Source organism: Gymnoscopelus microlampas (genome assembly GCF_963454915.1).
Source record: "Gymnoscopelus microlampas genome assembly, chromosome: 2".
NCBI classification, from domain to species: domain Eukaryota; kingdom Metazoa; phylum Chordata; class Actinopteri; order Myctophiformes; family Myctophidae; genus Gymnoscopelus; species Gymnoscopelus microlampas.
In genome coordinates, this window is record NC_139939.1 from 42,966,622 (window position 1) to 42,987,638 (window position 21,017).

Here is a 21,017-nt window from a genome sequence, read left to right on the forward strand (position 1 = left end):
TTTTTATAAATTATGTAGACTTGTTATAGCATTACTCCACTATACTGTTGTGGAAAATGTCTAATCACGATAGACACAATACACTAACATCTGAAAGAGATACCAGATCGGCACTGATTCAAAAATAAAAAGTTAAATATAATTAATCTATTGTAGTTTAAATGTTAACAACTGTTTTGTGGCTGCTATTGTCTTTTTTTTTGCACAAAACACATTGAACTTTGAGATTAATTGAAATGTTGCCATTTCTCTAACTGCACCCCTTTAATAGCAGATTCCCTGGATAGCTTGCAAACACATAGTTATCATTGTGTAATTAGTAGCTGCCGCTGTTAACAATGCAAATTAACAATGTAATGTATATCTCAACAACTCACAAGAGAAGAGAAGAGAAGAGAAGAGAAGAGAAGAGAAGAGAAGAGAAGAGAAGAGAAGAGAAGAGAAGAGAAGAGAAGAGAAGAGAAGAGAAGAGAAGAGAAGGGAGAAGACTTTAATCCTGGAGAATAAAAATCGCCTCATACAATGGTAGCAAATGAAAAGGCATGCAATACCAATATGCACAATTGGCTGTAACAGCAGTAATGGAACTCTAATAGATACAAACCTCTGTCAACACCCTGGCAGGCAGGTAGTGTACAGAGATAATGTAGTTGTTTCCTCCAAAGCAGGCCAACAGATCCTCACAGGAATTCACAAAGCACCCCTGGCTCATTGCCATAACGTGACAGATCTCAGCCAGCTGGCTGCGTCGTGTGTCTCCCACACAGTGTCTCCCACACTGAGTCTCCCACACTGTGTCTCCCACACTGTGTCTCCCACACTGTGTCTCCCACACTGTGCCACAGTGCCCACAGGACATAAGGAGACCACCAGGCCTGGAGCAACACAGTAATCCAGCCATGATATGGAGGTTGAGACTGAGGGCAGGTTCCTCTCCTCACTACGCTCACTACTGGGCAAAACAGAAGAGGTTATAGCTGTGTCAAACAGCAAACACCTGGCCACCCAGTGGTGTAAAGTAACTAAGTACATTGACTCAAGTGCAATTTTGAGGTATTTGAATATTTCAAATTGTCTCTACTTTTACTTCTACTGCACTACATCTCAAAGGCAAGATGGAGTCCTCACATCATACTCCACCACTGCTGGCCACAGAGGAGCTTAGTGTGTGAATGGAATATAGGAAGTTGAGTTGAAGAGGCCTACTGTAAGCTACTAAATATAGTACACAGGGGCGGCAGTGGCTCAGCGGTAGAGTGGCCAGTAGAGCGGCCCGATGGGAACCGCGAGATTCCCAGTTCGATCCCGGCCTCCCCCCGAGTTAGTGTCGAAGTGTCCTTGAGCAAGACGCTGAACCCCTCACCTTGCATGGTTTCCTCTGCCATCGGTGTATGAATGTGTGTGTGAATGGGTGAATGTAATGCACAATCTATGTAAAGCGATTTGGATAAAAGCGCTGTATGAATGCACCATTACACTGACTAGATCATCCTCCCCCGCCTCCATGTCAATGAAATGTTTGTCTGAGTCATAGCAGCACATCTGGGGCCTGGGCAGACTGATTGAGAAATTGACCGAAAATTGTGTTCGGGAGATCGTATGCATCGGGGCTTCCCTGATTGGCGAACCCATAAGTGACAGCGTATGTACTGTACGCAATGGAACAGAAGGTGGGCGAAATCCATGATTTGGAAGATTGTGATGATGAGAAGAATGGCAGTAATGTTGGGATGGAGGAGGAGAAGGAATGCATCTTCATCAAATTCAAAGGAAAGTGGGTGAGAACCCAGTACCCATTACCATCAAGGGGCAAGAGGTAGAGATTGTGGACACTTCCTGGGCGTCCAACTGAACAAGGATCTTGGCTGGAAAAACAACACAGAGGCTGTCTACAAAAAAAGGACAGAGCAGACTGTACCTCCTGAGGGGGCTCAAGGCCTTTAATGTGTGTAGTAAGCTATTGGCAATGTTTTACCAATCTAGCCAGCATTCTGTTCTATGCAGTGGTATGCTGGGGAGGCGGCATCAAGGCCGGGGAGCTAAACAAGCTCAATAAAACCATAAAGAAGGCCAGCTCTGTGGTTGGCCTCCGAATGGAAGGGCTGGATTAGGGACAAATTTAACCCCATCCTGGTTAACCCCTCCTACCACTCTATGGCGAGCTGCAGGATATGATGGCGAGCTGCAGGATATGGTGAGAACCTTCAGCCAGAGGCTCGCTCTCCCCCCAAACATGCATACGGAGCAGTACAGACTCTCTTTAATGCTAACTGCCATCAGACTGTATAATGCATAAGAACTCTCTCCCTCAATACATATGGTCCTGTGTCGGCCCTGCAGTGTGATTATGTCCATCTATGTCCGATGTGTTTCTGTTTAGTAGATTATTTATTTATTTGTTACACTGTGCTGCTGTAATGCCACAATTTCCATTCAGGGATTAATAAAGTATATCTCATCTCTCATCTCATCTCAACAGAAGGTAGGCCTACAGTAACAAGTAGGAGAGAGGTCATCATAAAATGTATGATGATGACCATGTATTCCCAACTTGCATCGTTCACGACACGCCTGGATGGTCCCAAGTAGGCCGGCCGCTGTCCTAGTGCATGTGAACATGGATGTCTGTCAGGCCATGAAGCAAGGGATAATTGACAGGTAGCCGGTCATTATTGATAAATAAATTCCGACAGGGCGATCAGGCACCGACGCATAGCGGAGGATATAGAATACATTTTTGATTACTGCATTGTCTATTTCTCGCTTCAAATGTTTTCAATAACATTCTTGAGAGCAATGTTTAGTTGTCTCGTAAATTACATGGTGTGTTTGTTTACATGGCTGTCATGTTGGATACAGCATAAAATCAAGCAGCGCAGGCTGATATGAGCAGGTGCTCTGAGTCTTTGATTAGACAGAGGTCTGTTATTGAGCTCATCGGTCATTATCCATAAATAACACACTGCTGAAATCAGCGATTGACCAATCAGAATCAAGCATTCAATCAAGCATCATGTAATAAGGATATTTAAAGTGTCGTGTCAGTCATAGGCAGCCTTGCCTATTTCATTGCTGTCGGGAAACCCATTATCTCCATATTTCAACTTGTGTTTTTTCGTAAATTAATGCCCTACTTGATCACACTACAGTGTCACACAAAAGCATCAAAAGTAGTAGATCTGCAAGCTCGAAACGCGGCGCGAAGCTTTCTTTCGCTTGTCAATCTGCTACTTTTGCTATTTTTTCATTTGAATCCTGAAAAGTAACAGTTTTGGACATATGAGGTTTCCACCCGACAGAGACGGAAATACATTAGAACATTGGTTCTCAAAGTGGGGTCCGAGGACCCCCAGGGGTACTTGAGGGGGTTCCAGGGGGTCCCCAGCTAAATGATGGACAGGGACCAAATGGACCCTTATAGGTCTGTAACTCTGAGAGTGTACAAATGGAACCAAATGGACACTAACGGGTCCATTTGGTTCCATTTGTACACTCTCAGAGTTAAATTAACATTGATTTTACAATATGAATTGGGGTCCCAGAGACATACATGCCATTAAATGGGGGTCCGTAGCCTTAATGCATGTCAAACTGGGGGTCCTTGTAATTAAAATGGCTGAAATCACTGCTAGAGAGCCGTAAACATCTTCTATTATGGGGGTCCCTGGTTTATCTTTTCAAATGGGGGTCCGCGGTCTAATAAGTGTCTATTTGGGGGTCCTTGGCACGAAAAAGTTTGAGAACCACTGCATTAGAAATCTAAACAGAGTCCCACCATCTTCTCTAGTGACTGGAGGACTCTTGTTACGGCGACTGTGGGCAGGCTGTTTGAAGATGTGGTAAAACGATCTTTGATCTCTCCAGCGCACTTCAGACAAATAGCAATCTGAAAGCAGAGTGTTGTATGGATCTGTGAAGTCTGAGGAGAGCTGCACCACTCTGTCAGAGACACTGGACTCATTTTGATCATGAAACAGATACCGAGTCAATTAAATACATGGCAATGTTACGACGCACCAACACGAGCTACAACATTGACAGCTGTTCTACACTGTAACTGACAGAGAAACAGATGAAAGGACTGTGACTGACATTGATCGACGATAAACAAACAGACAGACGGACAGCAGTGATGGAAAAGCAGTACTCAAATATTTTACTTAAGTAAAAGTATCAATACTGCAATGTGGAAATACTCATAATAATAATAATAATAATAATGTATATTTTGTAAAAAATAAACACAATCTACAAAGTAACTAGTAACTAAAGGTTTCAAATAAATGTGGTTGATTAAAAGTACAATATTTGGATCCGAGATGTAGTGGAGTAGAAGTCAAAGTATCGGAAATTGGAAATACTCAAGTAAAGTACAAATACCTCAACATTGTACTTAAGTAGAGTACTTAAGTAAATGTACTTTGTTACTTTCCATCACTGACGGATAGTACAGTAGCTTTGTCTCTGACAATTTGGTGCCTGTGTGCATGTGTACGTCTGTGTGTGAGCGTACATGCATGTATGTGTGTGTGTGTGTGTGTGTGTGTGTGTGTGTGTGTGTGTGCGTGCGTGCGTGCGTGCGTGCGTGCGTGCGTGCGTGCGTGCGTGCGTGCATCGAGTTGCTCTCAGATTTTTCACTGCAGTTAAGGGCGAGAGTGACTTCCAGATAAAGGACGTGTGAGAGAATGAATGGGATGTGGATGTGGGGTGTAGGGAGGTGGTGGTGGTGGTGGTGGAGGAGGTGGTGGGGTTGCAGTATTTGTAGAGCTTCATTAACTGCTGTGTTGGTGGTGGTGGAGTTGTAGTATTTATGGAGCTTCATTAAGTGGAGGGCGGCTTCCAGCTTTTGGCCAAAAAATTCTCCTGATTCAGCTAATACATCTATGCTGCCTTGCTTTTTCTGTGTTTCTCTCTCTTTCTTTTTCTATCACACAGGCACGCACGCACAGCCGCACACGCACACGCGCACACACACACACACACACACACACACACACACACACACACACACACACACACACACACACACACACACATACACACACACACACACAGTTTGTGAGTTAGTGAGGAAGAGAGAGAGAGAGAGAGAAAGAGAGAGAGAGGGAGAGAAGGAGAGATGGGGAGAGAGAGAGAGAGAGAGAGAGAGAGAGAGAGAGAGAGAGAGAGAGAGAGAGAGAGAGAGAGAGAGATACAACAACATCATCTGTCTTCAGAGTATCAGCTTACAACACACAATAAGGTTCAGTGGGTGTGTGCCAGACTAGAGCTCTCAAACTCACAACTCCTGCTCCTAATGAGCATGCGGAAAGAAAAGCCTACACAACAGTGACGCCTGCTGGCCGTAACGACATCTGTTGTGAAATGCAGTGGTTCTCAAACTTTTTCATGTCAAGGAGTAAGGACCCCCAAAATGCTATGTATTCGGCTGCGGACCCCCCATCTAAAAAATACCACGGATTTTTCAAAAATAGCAGATCTACAAGCTCATAGCGTGGCACTTGGTGCTGCGCTATGAGCTTGTAGATCTGCTATTTTTGAATAGCCAAAGTATAAAATATGGTAATTGGTTATATAAAAGTAAAAGTGGTTATATTACTAACTAATTTTGCTGGGGACCCCCTGGTACCATAGGGTTAGGGTTTAAGTGGTCGCTTTTTTGCCACCCTCTAGTCTTTTATGAAATTATGCCTCTGGTTTTAGATCCAAATGAGCTTTGGCATGGGAACTGGGTCAGGTCCATTTCTATCAAAGCTCACATCAGAGCAGTTTAGCACAGACACAGACAATTCTCAACCTGCCCACAGGTTGAGAATTACTGCAGTAGAGCAGGGGTCTTCAACAGGGGGTCCAGGACCCCTCGGGGGTCCTCAGAGTTACTACAGGAGAACTTCAGCCAAAAATAGCAGATCTACAAGCTCTCAACGCCTCGGCCTGTGAGGCGTTGAGAGCTTGTAGATCGGCTATTTTTGGCAAAGAGGCTATAGGTGTAGAGGGAAAAAAGAGCAGACTAAGTAAAAAAAAAAAAAACTTTAATCTGAAACACAATTTTATACAATATAGAGTAGGGGGTCCCTGCTTCATCTCTCTCTCCGCTAGGGGGTCCTTGGCCTGAAAACGCTGAAGACCCCTGCAGTAGAGAAAGGATGTGAGCAAAGCGCAGTGGTGGGAAAAGTGCTCAAATGTTTTACTTAATTAAAAGTATCAATACTAGTTCTGAATCAGGGCCTTTCTGTGCGGAGTTTGCATGTTCTCCCCGTGTCCCCTAGGGAAGGTACCCTCACAAAAAACATGCAGTAATCCTGGTCTCTATACTGCCTCCCCCTGGTCAGCCGGGCCACCTGATGGAGGGGAAAGGAACTGGTTGGAATAACGTGATCCTTCCACGCGCTACGTCCTACCGGGGAAACTCCACCCTGTCAGGTGATAAGAAGCGGCCTGCTCACTCCTCATGCCTTGAAGGAAGCATGAGCTCAGTTCAGGACTCTCCCCAGGCTGGCAGAGGGAGAGTAGCGCCGAGGATTATAAGCTTAGGCACTGGGTGAAAAAAGGGTTACAAAATCGTGGGATAAAAAATATATAAAAAGAAGTATCAATACTGAAATCTAGAAATACTCTGTTACAAGTAAAAGTCCAGAATTAAAAATGTACTTGTGTAAAAGTCCAAAAGTATTGGTATCAAAATGTACTTAAAGTACCAAAAGTAGAAAGTAGGCTACTCATTATGCAAAAGGTCCTATTTCACAAGTTTTCAAATGTATAACATTTATAAAAAATGTGACGCATTGTGATCACTGTAGATCTGCTATTTTTGCTGTCTCTAGGACCCCCTAGAAAACGAGATCCTGAATCGCAAGGGGTTACTCCTAATAAAGAATTTCAATATATATAAATGGCCGAAATATAGGGCTGAAGTGGTTAATGTATGTTTTGTAATAATGATCTAAATTTACAAAGTAACTAACAACTAAACCTTTCAAATAATTATAATGGAGTAAAAGCACAATATTTGCCTTTGAGCATCTTCATATAATTGGTCCTCACTAATGCTCATTATAATATGGTAAATGTTTTGTCTATTCACTCTGTCTCAAAGGAGGGCTGTGGACAGTTTAGAAACCCGCCTACCAGTGACATCATCGATGAGGAATCCAAGCTAATAAAAACTGCAGGTTTTCTATTCCTGGAAATTTAGCATTCTGTAATGGAAGCCATTGTTCTTGCGTTAATACAAATCTAAATAAATATATTTGAAATCGGATTATCTGAAAAGAAAATCTGCCTAACGATGATGTCACTGGTAGGCGGGTTTCTGAAGTGTCCAAAGCCCTCCTATGAGACACAAACTGATTGAGGACCAATTTTATGAACATAGGTTGAAAATGGGTGATGTCGTCCTTTAAGTACAGTACTTGAAAATGTACTTAGTTACTTTACACCCCTGGCAAAACGTAACCTTGTGGGTAACCGTGGTTTCATAAAGCTGGCTAAAAGCTTAGTGAATAAAAAAGCCCAGAAACCCTGTGTCTTCTGTGCCTGCCTCCTTTGTGTCCTTGACTGAGTGAATGTGACTTTCCACCAGCTTTTGTGCTGAGAGGCTCATTTCACCAGCCCTCATCCCTTTTATCAGCCCTTCCACCTAAATCAGCAAATTTAGTTGTATCGACTGATGCAACAGACCGGCTTACCATTAAAGGAAATATCTCCCTGGGATTTAAAGGCCTCAACAACTTCCCTTTATTGTCATACAAAAAAAAGAAAGTGTACTGTATTAGTACAAAGTAGGTACTCACAACGCTAACCAAATCTGTGAGAGTTCCTGAAACCAAATCAAGATAAAATACTATGTAATAATCTTCCAGTCAAAGTAAGAAAACGGCAATGATGGTTCATCTTTTAGACATCTTCTATTGTTCCAGAGAATGGATCTCTCTCCGTCTCATTTCTTTTTTCTTCACAGGTGAACGTTAAAAGCAAGGACAGAAAGGTCTATTTTTCATACTTTCACGCTACTTTCAATTTTAAGTTTCACAAAGAAGAGCAAAAGATCTTTACATACTAGCCCATCATCAAGTGTCTAATTCCTGGGAGCCTTGCCAACATGACATATTATCTCATCTGTATCCTCAGGGATAGCATACCTAGACTGGAAGAAATATCTTAAAGGTTTTTTGTTCCATCTTCTGACTTCTCATCACGTCTGCAGCTTGTTTCAGGTGAATCACTTCACATCTGCTATGGCCGTGCAGACAGTCCTGTGAACAATTCTCTTTTCTCTCCTGCTCATTGTTGTGCCTTTCTCTCTCGCTTTGCTTCAATTTTCTTTTCATGCTGGCCTCTGCCAGCATGGCGCCCTGGCTGCCTGCCTGCCTGTGTTTTGTCTGTCACTGTGTCTGTTAGCCTGACTAACCTTTGTGATTTCTCTTCCCCCATTTCCTTCCAGCTCTATTCCTCAACAGGTTCTTTAAATTGCAACCCTGTGAGTAAAGAACAGGGCTGCAGATGTGGGACACAATGTGCCAGGGTGAATGGAATTCAGGACTGAAGAAGTTCCTATTGTTAAGATTCACGCACATGCACACAAGCACCAGCGTGCATGACAATGGACCATGTCAACAATGACTGCAGGAGAGCGTAAATGCCAGGTCCCCTGTGTGGGATTTGTATACTGGCTATTCCTGTTAAAGGAAGCCCACAGCTGCCTTTACACTACGATGTCTCACGGCATACACACTCTCGATCGATACGTCTAAGTGACTGCTTGTGAGAGTGTGTGTGTGTGTGTGTGTGTGTGTGTGTGTGTGTGTGTGTGTGTGTGTGTGTGTGTGTGTGTGTGTGTGTGTGTGTGTGTGTGTGTGTGTGTGTGTGTGTGTGTGTGTAAGCTTCAGTGCTTGGCCCAGGGGTCAGAAAACAAAATGCTATCACAATACTGTAACATTCACAGCGTTTCTCAAGCCTATGTTTCGTACATGCTTGTGGGTGCATGCATGTGTTGACATTTGTGCATGTATTATACATTCTTGACCTATTCCTTTTAAATATTTATTGTAAAATGTCAAGGAGCCATACATTTTGAACATGTGTTAAATCCATTAGTTACATGTGCTTTCCACTGCTTTCTCCTTAGTTGTTTGGATTGATATTGATTTCCTGATGCAGTGGCTACTCACTAGGAAACTATGCAGGGATGAAAGAGGAAGTACACATTACATACGGTATACAAGTGCAATACTGAGTGTTCATTTAATTCGGAGAGTGTACAAATGTAACCAAATGGACTTGTAAGGGTCAGGTGCTGATGATTGTAATGTGTAATGAAGGGTTTCATTCCAAAATCTGATTCAGAGGGAAACGCTATATGAAAAGATTCAATTCGTGTTTCAAAAACATTTTGTGCTTCACAAAATGATCACTGGTTAATATGTATAGAGAAACTTTTAAAAATATTGTATTTCTAGTAGCGCGAGTACTGATTCTTATTTAATTCATGATTAAAATGGTCTTCAAATGCAAAAAAATTGAAGAAAAGTTGAAAGGGTGAACAATTTACAACATGAAAGCAAGGAAGCTGGCAAGAGATGTCATGTACTCAAATGTCAGATGGAGGGAGGAAGGCAGAGAGGCAGTGAAAGACAGAGAGAGAGAGAGAGAGAGAGAGAGAGAGAGAGAGAGAGAGAGAGAGAGAAAGAGAGCTGTTCTGTCCAATTTGAAGGTGCAGAGGACTGCAGGTAGACATGAATATTGGATGAATGCTGACATTCTGGGCACCAAAATCCTCTACAGGCAGGAAGCAGGGACATGGCCGTCATTGCAGGTCATATAATAATATAATGGGCCCTGTCACTAGGGATGACCGCACAGGAAGCCATCGCAGAGGGAGAGGAAATGATGTGGCCTTTACTTTTCATGAGGTAGGGTCAACATCATGGCAACCTAACAAGAACTACACAGCCTCAGACCATTAACTTTGTCCCCTACCCCAGTAAAGTTTTAGGATTCATGATGGATGGGTGACCAATGTTAAAGCAACTACGAGCAGTCATGGATTTTCATTGACTTTGGCGGTGAATAAAAGTGGGAGCGTTTCTCTTAATAAAGTCTACATTTCCAATGAACAAGATTTATATTGATGAGGTGATGTATAGTATCTCTAATTGTGATTGTGGAAAATTACACAATTTTGCGCTGTGTCTGACCCCATGTCCAGCGTTTGGAATCATTATAGAAATGGCCAATCTCTTCAAATCGCTCATTTGCCTATGTCTGTCAGAGGCATCAATTTTAAATTGATTTGCTGCTTTAAATGGAGATTCATTTTTTCATTTTGAAGGAAGGCGTGAAAAGAGATGCTACAATAAACATTTATATATATAGTTTTTGCTTTTCCATGTGTTTATTAGTTGAGCCACAAAGTGATGCAAAACTAATGAGGTTGTGTATCATGCTGTCCCCAAATAAGTCCACTAGAGGGTGCTGAAAACGCCCAAAGAACTGGGCAGAAGCAGATTTTACTTTACTTTATGTATTTACGGGACAGTGCACATTAATGAACATTTCCATCAATAAGCATGATATCATGTAAACATGCCAGACTTATCTATAAACTCATTTCCATCCGTAATCCCACATACAAATACACCACAGCTACAACATGACAAAACAGAGAGAACTGCCTAAAAACTAACTCTTATACCTAAGAATAGTACCATACCTAGTTTAAACCCAACTAAAAACCCATATACCTACCAAAGTCTAATACCTAAACTATTGAACAAATGTATCAATGGTCACATGTTTGAGACATTTTTAATCATACAGACTACAGACCTCAATAACCGACAAGGCTCAACTACGCACACCTCTAGTTTGGCTTCTTTCGTGTTTGCTTTCATTTGTTCAATCTTCCAGCCTTTATTGCTCCAAACAGGACATTTCGTTTGCAGAGAGGTAAATTACAAGTCACTGGATGGATAGTCTATCTGATACAGCCAAACAGGTTAATGGCAGCGTGACACATGCCGATTTGGTGTTCTTAAAATAATAATTAAAAAAAACCTTACAACAACATTGAAGATCTTAACCATCAACCTGATGGGAATGGTTCAAATCCCACCAAACGAGATGCACAAATCAGTCTATCTCGACTTTTATGAACTTTTATGATGTTTGTGAGAGTCAAAAGGTAAATTGGTAAATTGTGTGCCACTGAAATGGTTCAATATGAATGGTGGTAGAATCCAAATCAACTTTATAGCTGCCCGTGCATAGCTGTTCTTCCTCCAATGTACATTACATTACATTACATTACAGTCATTTAGCAGACGCTTTTATCCAAAGCGACTTACAATAAGTGTATTCAACATAGGTAGGGAACGAAAACTACTAATCACCAGAAGTTTTAAGTACATTTCCTGCAAAAACAAGCAACCAAGAGTATACCTAGCGCTAAGGTAAAAGTGCAATATATCAGCTACCTACTTTCTTAAACAGATGAGACAAAAATGGCAAAATCAAATGAGCACGAGCTAAAACAAATAAGTGTATCGACTAAACAAGATCCAATAAAACAATACAAAAATAAAACAAGAGTTCGTACAACTAGTTAACAACAAGTAGGCCAGGCAAAGAGGAAGGATAGTGTTTCCTGAAGAGGTGGGTTTTCAGCCTGCGGCGAAAGATGGGCAGTGACTCTGCTGTCCTGACATCAGTGGGAAGTTCATTCCACCACTGTGGGGCCAGAACAGAAAAAAGTCGTGACCGTGTCGATCGACCAGAAGGACCGTTGAGTGGCGAGGGAGTCAGTCGCCCCGAGGTGGCAGACCGGAGTGGTCGGGCAGGGGTGTGGGCATTGACCAAAACCCGGAGGTAAGAAGGAGCTGTTCCTTTCACTGCTCTATAGGCTAGCACCAGGGTTTTAAACTGAATGCGAGCTGCTACGGGGAGCCAGTGCAGAGAACGGAGAAGGATAGTTGTGTGGGAGAACTTGGGGCGGTTGAACACCAGACGAGCCGCAGCTTTCTGAACAAGCTCCAGAGGTCTGATGGCTGATGCCGGAGCACCAGCAAGGAGGGAGTTGCAGTAGTCCAGGCGGGAGATGACAAGAGCCTGGATGAGCACCTGGGCTGTTTTCTCCGTGAGGAAGGGGCGAATCCTCCTGATGTTGTAGAGGAGGAATCTGCAGGACCGTGTCACTGATGCGATGTTAGCCGAGAACGACAGTTGATCGTCCAGGGTCACACCCAGATTCTTCGCAGTCCGAGTTGACGTCACCACAGCATTCTCAATGGTGATGGCCATGTCTCGGTGAGGACAGCCCTTCCCCGGGATGAACATCAGCTCGGTCTTGTCCAGGTTGAGCTTCAGGTGGTTCGTCGACATCCACTCCGAGATGTCAGCCAGACAAGCAGCAATGCGTGCCTCCACTTGTGTGTCAGAGGGGGGGAATGAGAGGATCAGCTGGGTGTCATCGGCATAGCAGTGGTAGGAAAAGCCATGGGAGTGGATGACAGCACCAAGAGATGTAGTGTAGAGAGAGAAAAGAAGAGGACCCAGAACCGAGCCTTGGGGAACCCCAGTAGTGAGCCTGTGTGGTTCTGACACAGACCCTCTCAGCATCACCTGGTAGGAGCGAATGTACTGATCAAGGTTGTTACACACCGGGGGCGATTTTTTCGTGCGAATAATGCGTTTTTTTTTAAAACCTTATAAAGTCAATGGCTCCGTACATGGAGCGAAAAAGCGAAAAAGCGAAGCGAAAAAGCGTCTTTTAATTATTCGGAACGAGTCCGAATTTTGCGTATATTCGCTATATTCGCCGGTATGTAAGGACCTTTAGGAATGATAATAAAGACAAAGGATAAAGTGTTCTATAGCCCATCCTAGTACATGTATATAAAAAGAAAACATTGAGATCAGTTAAACAGACAAAGCCTGGGGCTGTGGTTAATACTAGAAATTAGCATTGACTTGTACTTCTGTGCAAGCCCCTCCTCATAACAACATGAAAATGTAAATCTCTTTCAATAGAGCAATTTAATTAGCTTATTGGCAAAGAAGACGAGAAAACCAAAGAATGACCCAGAGGAGCATCACTACTGCTTTATTTATCTTGACAATGATGTAGTGTTATATTATACTGTATAGAGTTGCTCTATTAACTGTAAGAGATACATTCAATGCCCTTAATCTTTCTCTCTGGGATGCAATGAGAGAGGACATGCAGGAGTCACAGAGGAAGATACAGAAAACAAAAAACAGAACCAGATGGAAACAAATGATCCGCTGTGACGACCCTGATAGTAACTGTGTATATCATGCAAGTTACGCTGAATGATGCATGATGGATAAACTGACTTTAAGTGTTTTCAGCAAAGAATTATGATATGTTTGTCAAGCAACATGGCCATGGCCAAACAAATTAAATAGTTGCCTCCCGTTCACTTTCATTCTTCAGTCTACAGTATGTGAGCAAATCGGCTAGGGCACGGTCACACATGTGCAACTGCAGACAAATGACCAGTTTGCTATCCTTTGCTATTGTTTGAGGCCCATTAAAATGTCACCATAGTTGAGCTCCACACAAAGAAGACGGTAATATGTCGCTTCGCCACAGAAATTGAACGTTCTATTTCACTTTTTGTGAGCAAAAAGGGATAATGGAAGTGAATGAGAGGTGTATATTTAATGTGTGCATGTGTGAATGTGTGTGCATGTAAGAAAACATTAGCTTCCGGTGGCGAAGCGACCTCGCGGAGTGCAACTTTGGTGAACTTTGACCGTCCGGGCCTCAACCAAAAGCAAAAAAGTGTGTTCTGTTGAACCCACTTGGTTGTCATTGTCTCCGCCAGGCCGAAAGGCATGGCGAGAGAGTATGTTTTGCAACCTGTCCGTCCGTCCGTGTGTCCGTGTGTGTGTCCGTCCGTCCGTCTGTGAGCAGCTAATCTCTGGCACCGTTGGCTTGATCGCAGCAAAACTGTGCACACACACTCCCTGGATGCCAATTCAGAACCTCTGCCCCAAAATGTTCACATGGGCCTGTTATAGCGCCACCAGGAGGCTGCTTTTTGCAAAACACATTTATTTACTGTACTCCTACAGATTTGATCCAAACGTCACGCGAATCGGTACACAGTATCTCTACAGTCATTAAACAAAATTGGTCTTTCAGATTTTTCATATTCCATCCTGATTGGCTAAAAATGGCTTCCAAAGTTTGCAGGAGTACTCCGTTTTGAACAAAATGCCTCAAATCATGAACACAGCATGCAATTTCCGTGAAATTTTGCACACATATTTCCACATCACACATTTTCAAATCAGCCTCATGGTGGCGCTATAATGGGCCGATTCATGTTTGTGCCTATAACTGCACCGATCTGTGTAAAACTTTGTATGCGCCTAGAGGTCAAGGAAAAACCTTTGCCCTGCATTTTTCACATCTGCCTTTTATAACGCCCCCAGGAGGCTGACTTACGTAAAACACATTTTTTTACATTACTCCTTCCGATTTTATCCAAATTTCACGCAAATCGTTACACATGATCGTCATAGTCATGTGATCAAGACGGATGTGTTCGATTTTTCATATTCCATTCTCATTGGCTAAGATTGACATCTATAGTTTGCAGTAGTGGCTTGTTTTGAACACAATTCTGCAAATCATGAACGCACCGTCCGATTGCGGTCAAACTTTGCACGCACCTTCACACTATGTGGAGGAACAAATGCCACCCTTTTAACATTGGCCTGTTATAGCGCCACCAGCAGGTCTAATTTAGCAAAACAATTTTTTTGCACAAAATGCCTCAAGCCATGAATGCAGTGTCCGATTCCCGTGCAAGGCCTAATAAGAAATGGCACCCTTTTCACATTGGCCTATTATAGCACCACCAGGAGGCCACAATAACCTACCTGACCTGGCGGAGACCTGTGCTCCGAGGAGCACTTTTTCTAGTTGCCACTGTAGTCTTCTAGTAGTGACAAACAACCACATCCACTCTGACAGACTACGAACCAGCAAACGTATTTGCATATTCGTCACATACTGCACTGCAGGCTAAATATGAATTTGGTTTCGGCAGGCGACACACACACACGTTACATTAATATGTTATGAGAGCTCAATAAATCACTCAAACACTGTCTAGTGACTCCAGTGAATACAGAACTGTTGTTTTCTTTTACCATAGAGAATTCACATATGTACTACAGACTACATCGGTTCCAGGGCATGTACAGAATGTATTGTCTTGAGGCTCTCAAAGCGGCTGTTAATTCAGATGACATGCAACCAGCGGAAGCAAAACAGGATTTCAAACGAATACCTCCTCCTGTGTCTGATACGCACAAGTGGCATGTCTTTAACTCTGTTAAGCCACAATGGGACCTACACTAACGTGTCAATGGAAACGTTACATAGTTCATTTGACGTTGGTGATCACATGTGGTTGCTACTTGGTCTGACAATAAAAGTCATTAGAGACCAGATTTCCCAGATGAAGAGCTCACTGAGTAAGAGCGCATACCACATGAATAAGCCTATTAGTCCTTCTCCGGTTTCGACGAGGTTGATTGATTGAATATTTTATCAGACAAAAATGCAAAACAGCACGAATACAGTCAAACACTTAGTCTAAAAGACACAAAAAAAGGCCTAGACTGAGGCGCTTTACAACATGTCATCCGCTCTCTCTCCCACCTTTCCTGTCTCTTTGTTTATTGTCCTATTTAAACAAAGAAGAAATGCCAAAAATTATGATTAAGTGTCAATCTCATTTCGCTGGTGCGACCCAGATGATGGATCGATGGATTAAGTCAGAAGTGGAGGCAAGACAGTAGGTTGGTGGAATATAAAAGTATATGGATAGGTCAGGTGGATGAATGCAACTATGACAGAGACAAAGTAAATACATATGGGGTGAATTACCCTAAAGGAGATTTATATATACTAGACCATACCCGGTCGGCGCAGCGCATCCGTGGGGGGATATGCGCACATGATCTGGCAACCCGGGAGGCAGTTCGTCCCATAGCTGGGCAGCCCCGTAACCATGGCGACAGTGTTTGACACAAAAACGCTAATAAGAAGCTGAGATTTGATGAAATTGAAAAACGGGCTTCACAGTTGCGTTCAGATGGTAATGGTCAATGGCTGTGTGCAAAATCAGACCAATTGGTCCAGCCAGTGAGGAGAACCGGGTATCTTCACTCACGTACTCACCACTACTACAGAGGTTACTAGAATTATAGTAGGATAGTAGGATACTATATAGCACTTCATCACTGAACATGGGGATGTTCATACGGGTGCTTCATGTTTGAAGATTTCTCTACCGTAGTCTATGATTGTACATTTGAGAAGGGAATGTGATTTTGATTACAAGATATCACAGCTTGTGTTAAACCATGGTTTTAGACTTTCAGATCGCATGCAGATCTCCCTGGTCTGGCCTACTGGGAGTGTACGGGCTCACTAATGCTCACTAATCTCTCAAGACAGGTCCTGCAATATGCATTGAGAATCTATCAGCACTAAAATCCCCCAAAACGTATTGGATTAAATGTAAACACAGGGGCACCCGGATGGAGCGGACTGATCATTTGCATAAGGGGGAGTGAAACCACCTGATTTGGATGCTATCAATGCATTGGATGGGACATTATCACCTTTTATTAGACCATTGAATGGGCGAAGTAGGCGACCTACTTACCTACCCGCGATTTATCAGACCATTCATTGGGTGTTATCAAGACATACTGACCTACCAACGGAGATGACTTAAATAGTTCAGTTTCGGTTTTGGTTGTTTTGGTTTTGGACCATGACGGAGGCGCGCAGTCTCAGGCGAACTGGAGCGACGTTCGCCTGAGCCTACTCAGCGCCGTTGGAGTTATGTACCGATAGGCACAGAATCGTAAATATTGTTGTGGGGACTGCTCCGCCTCCAAAGTAGGTCAGTAGCTCCTGATTACGCCCAATGAATGGTCTGACAAATCGCGGGTAGGTCCGTGTATCGCCTACTCGTCGCCTACTCGCCCATTCAATGGTCTGATAAAACGTGATAATCTCCCATTCAATGCATTGATAGCATTCGAAGCCGGTGGTGAAACCCGATTTCCTGTTATGCATGCAGTAAAACAGGCATGCCCCCACTTTTTACCGAATGGGTAAAAATGAGATAAAAATCGCTAAGCAGCAAGCACAAAGCAAGTTTAGAACACCCAGAAGTACATGTGTACTAACAGTTCTGGCTACAGGCCAATAATATACATGATGTGACACGAAGGAAAGCCAAGACATGGCTTGAAGGTTGATACATTTCTTTCACAGTGAGACATTCTCCGCCACCTCTCGCTGCCCTCTCAGGCTACTAGCTTGGATCAGCTCGATCTCCGGCTCCTCCTGGCACGGTGTCAAAATGCCCTCGAGCGAGACACTGAACCCTTAACTGCTAAGTGCTAACCCTACTGAACATCTAATGAGCAGGTTGGTGCCAAACACACAGTCCCGTCGGCGTATGGACTAATGTACAGAGCTTTGGATAGAGGTGCAATATTATAAAGCAGAGGTCTTCAACAGGGGGTCCGGGACCCCTAGGGAGTCCTCAGAGTTACTACAGGGGGTCAGCCAAATCTTTGTGTGATTTTCATTAACCACTTCAACCAAGCATCCCTATCCTGAGGAGAACTTTAGCCAAAAATTGCAGATCTACAAGCACACAACGCCTCGCGCTGCGAGGCGTTGTGCGCTTGTAGATCTGCAATTTTTGGCAAAGTGGTTTGGTATAGGGGGGAAAAAGAGCAGGCTAAGTACAGAGTGAAAGGTCAGGTTTACTAAGTATCGTTTAAGTGCATGGTTAAATGTATGGAATAATACACATCAACATGAATCCAACATGATAGTGCTGTGAAACAAGTCTATGAAAGCTGCCTATGAAATCTATGGAAAACATTTTTTTAATACAATATATAAGGGGGGTCCCTGCTTTATCTCCCTCTCAGCCAAGGGGTCCTTGGCCTGAAAAGGTTAAAGACCCCTGTTATAAAGACACAATTTACCAAAATGTCTATTTCCATGTGAGCACTTTCACACGGACACATTCCATTAACCTGCTACATTCTACTTGGACGGTAGATAATTCATGACCATGCTACATTTCTAGTATTGAGTTGTAGCCTATTGCTGCAAGTTTCAACAACACAATTCTGTTCCAGCGTAGGAGTTGAAAAATCTCTTCGATTTTGTTCTGGCTAACACAGCAGAGAGTGTTTTTTCTTCATCTCCTCTTAGCCACCGGCCCTGGTGTCTGCCACCTAATTGGTGTTTTTTTCTGAATAATGGCGTGAACTTTATCTTTGCTGCCACCAGGCCAAAGGCCTCCGGAAACCGCTAGTGTGCATGCAGAGATAAAAACAAGCGATGCCAAAGCCAAAACGTGAATATTATGCTTAGTAATGAGCAATGACCAAAGGGCCAGGGGGGTGTGGGTGTGCATGAGCAGGCAGGTGTATGCCCTTATAGTTTTAAGTGCACAGGCACACACACAGTGGTGCAAAGTAACTAAGTACATTTACTCAAGTACTGTACTTCAGTACAATTTTGAGGTACTTTTACTTAACTGGAGTATTTCCAATTGTCTATACTTTTACTTCTACTCCACTACATCTCAGAGGCAAATATTGTACTTTTACTCCACAACAATTATTTGAAAACTTGAGTTACTAGTTACTTTGCAGATATAAATGATTACATTATAAAACATACATTAACCACTTTAGCCTCATCTTATACCTAGGCTATTTGAAAATAGCCGATCTACAAGCTCACAACGCGTCGCTATGCGACGCGTTGTGAGCTTGTAGATCTGCTATTTTCAAACATTTTTGTACTTTTACTTTAGGTACTTTAAGTACATTTTGATAACAATACTTTTGTACTTTTACTCAAGTACATTTTTAATTCTGGACTTTTACTTGTAACAGAGTACTTTTACATTGCAGTATTGATACTTTTACTTAAAGGACAACTTTGGTTTTTTACAACCAAGGTTTATATTTTAGCTTGTAATTAAAGTAAATAAAAGATGAGTGTTATTTTTTTTTCATTTACTGCTTTCTATAGTTTTAGCAATTTTCACAATATTTTTTACAGTGGGCGGGGGCATTCTGTCCGGTGGCTAAATATGCCTTTTTTACGCAGTAAAAAAAGGTCCTGTGGTCTTTGATGGCCAGATGTGAGTTATTGGGGGCTAGAAACAAGCTTCTGTAAATACTAATAAAGAAAACGCTGGGTTGTGGTGTAAAAAAAGACATATTTAACCACCGGACAGAATGCCCCCGCCCACTAGACACACACTGTAAAAAATATCGCGAAAATTGCTAAAACTATAGAAAGCAGTAAATCAAAAAAATGTAACACTCAAATTTTATTTACTTTAATTACAAGCTAAAATATAAACCTTGGTTGTAAAAAACCAAAGTTGTCCTTTAAGTAAAACATTTGAGTACCTTTCCACCACTGCACACACACACACACACTTTGGCAAGAACACAGTGACATGCACATGATGACATGCAGCTACTGTACATGCTCACATAATTATGCAAAGCATGTACTCAGGGTTCAGGAATGCAAGAACCAAAATAGCCTGCAGGTCGACTACATGCATAATAACACACTGCCGTGGGTTTGAATATTAAACATGTCTGGATGTAATGTTGTAGAGGTTAAGAACCACCAGTGGGGTAAAGTAAATAAGTACACTTTAAATTGTCTATACTTTTACATCTACTCTTGTATTTTTACTCCACTACAATTATTTGAAAACTTTAGTTACTAGTTACTTTGCAGATATAAATTATTACGTTATATAAAACATACATAAACCAATTTAGCCCTATATTATACCTAGGCTATTTGAAAATAGCCGATCTACAAGCACAAGCCTGTAGATCTGCTATTTCCAAACATTTTGGTACTATAAGTACATTTTGATACCAATACTTTTGTACTTTTACTCAAGTAAATTTTGAATTCCGGACCTTTACTTGTAACAGAGTACTTCTACATTGCAGTATTGATACTTTTACTTTAAGAAAAACATTTGAGTACTTTTTCCACCACTGAGAACCATGTGCATCTGTTGGCTTACGATTAAATCCAGCCCGAAACACCTCTCTCCTTTCATTCCCCCTACGCTGTCTCACTTTCAGCTTTACTGTGTCAGAGAAGGAAATTGGTCAGTTCACTCTAGCCCATTGAGACCTGAAGCCGATTCTACATGTCTCCTAAATCTCAACAGTATTCTGAAAAACGCATGTTTCTATATCAGTGGTGCTCAATCTTTTTCATGTCAAGAACCCCCAAAAGTATATGTATTTGGCCACGGAACCCCATCAAAATATTTTGTTCCAGGGACCCCCAGAAGCAAAGATTTGAGTTAAAAATGTTTGCTTTAAAAATATATATATTCAAAGATTTGCAGACATTTTCACGATTTTTCAAAAATAGCAGATCTACAAGCTCGTAGCGCGGCACTCGGTGCCGTGCTATGAGCTTGTATATCTGCTATTTTTGAATAGCAAAGTGTAAAATAATGCTTTTAAGCTCAAATAAAAAAATTACACAGTTCCAGGTCTTAATGGGCTAGGGGAGTGCATTGACCAATCTTTGTGGAATATAAACGTATCCATCAACTCTGGCGCTGTCTGTCTGACAGACAGGCATGTCAGGTTCTACAGCCCACCTTGAGACAAGGATACGGTAAAGTTGAAACAATTTGTTCCATGATCCTTGGCCTTTATTTTTTTAAAGATATTCTTTGGGCTTTTCTGCCTTTATTAGATAGTACACAGTGGAGATACGGGAAACGGGGAGAGAGAGACTGGGAGTGACATGCAGCAAAGGTCATCGAAATCGGAATTCGAACCCGCGGCACGCTGTCAGGCTGCATCAGAGCCTGGACTGCTACAGGCCAGCGGGCTCCCCCAGTATTATTGTTTGTTGTGAGCTTGGAGAT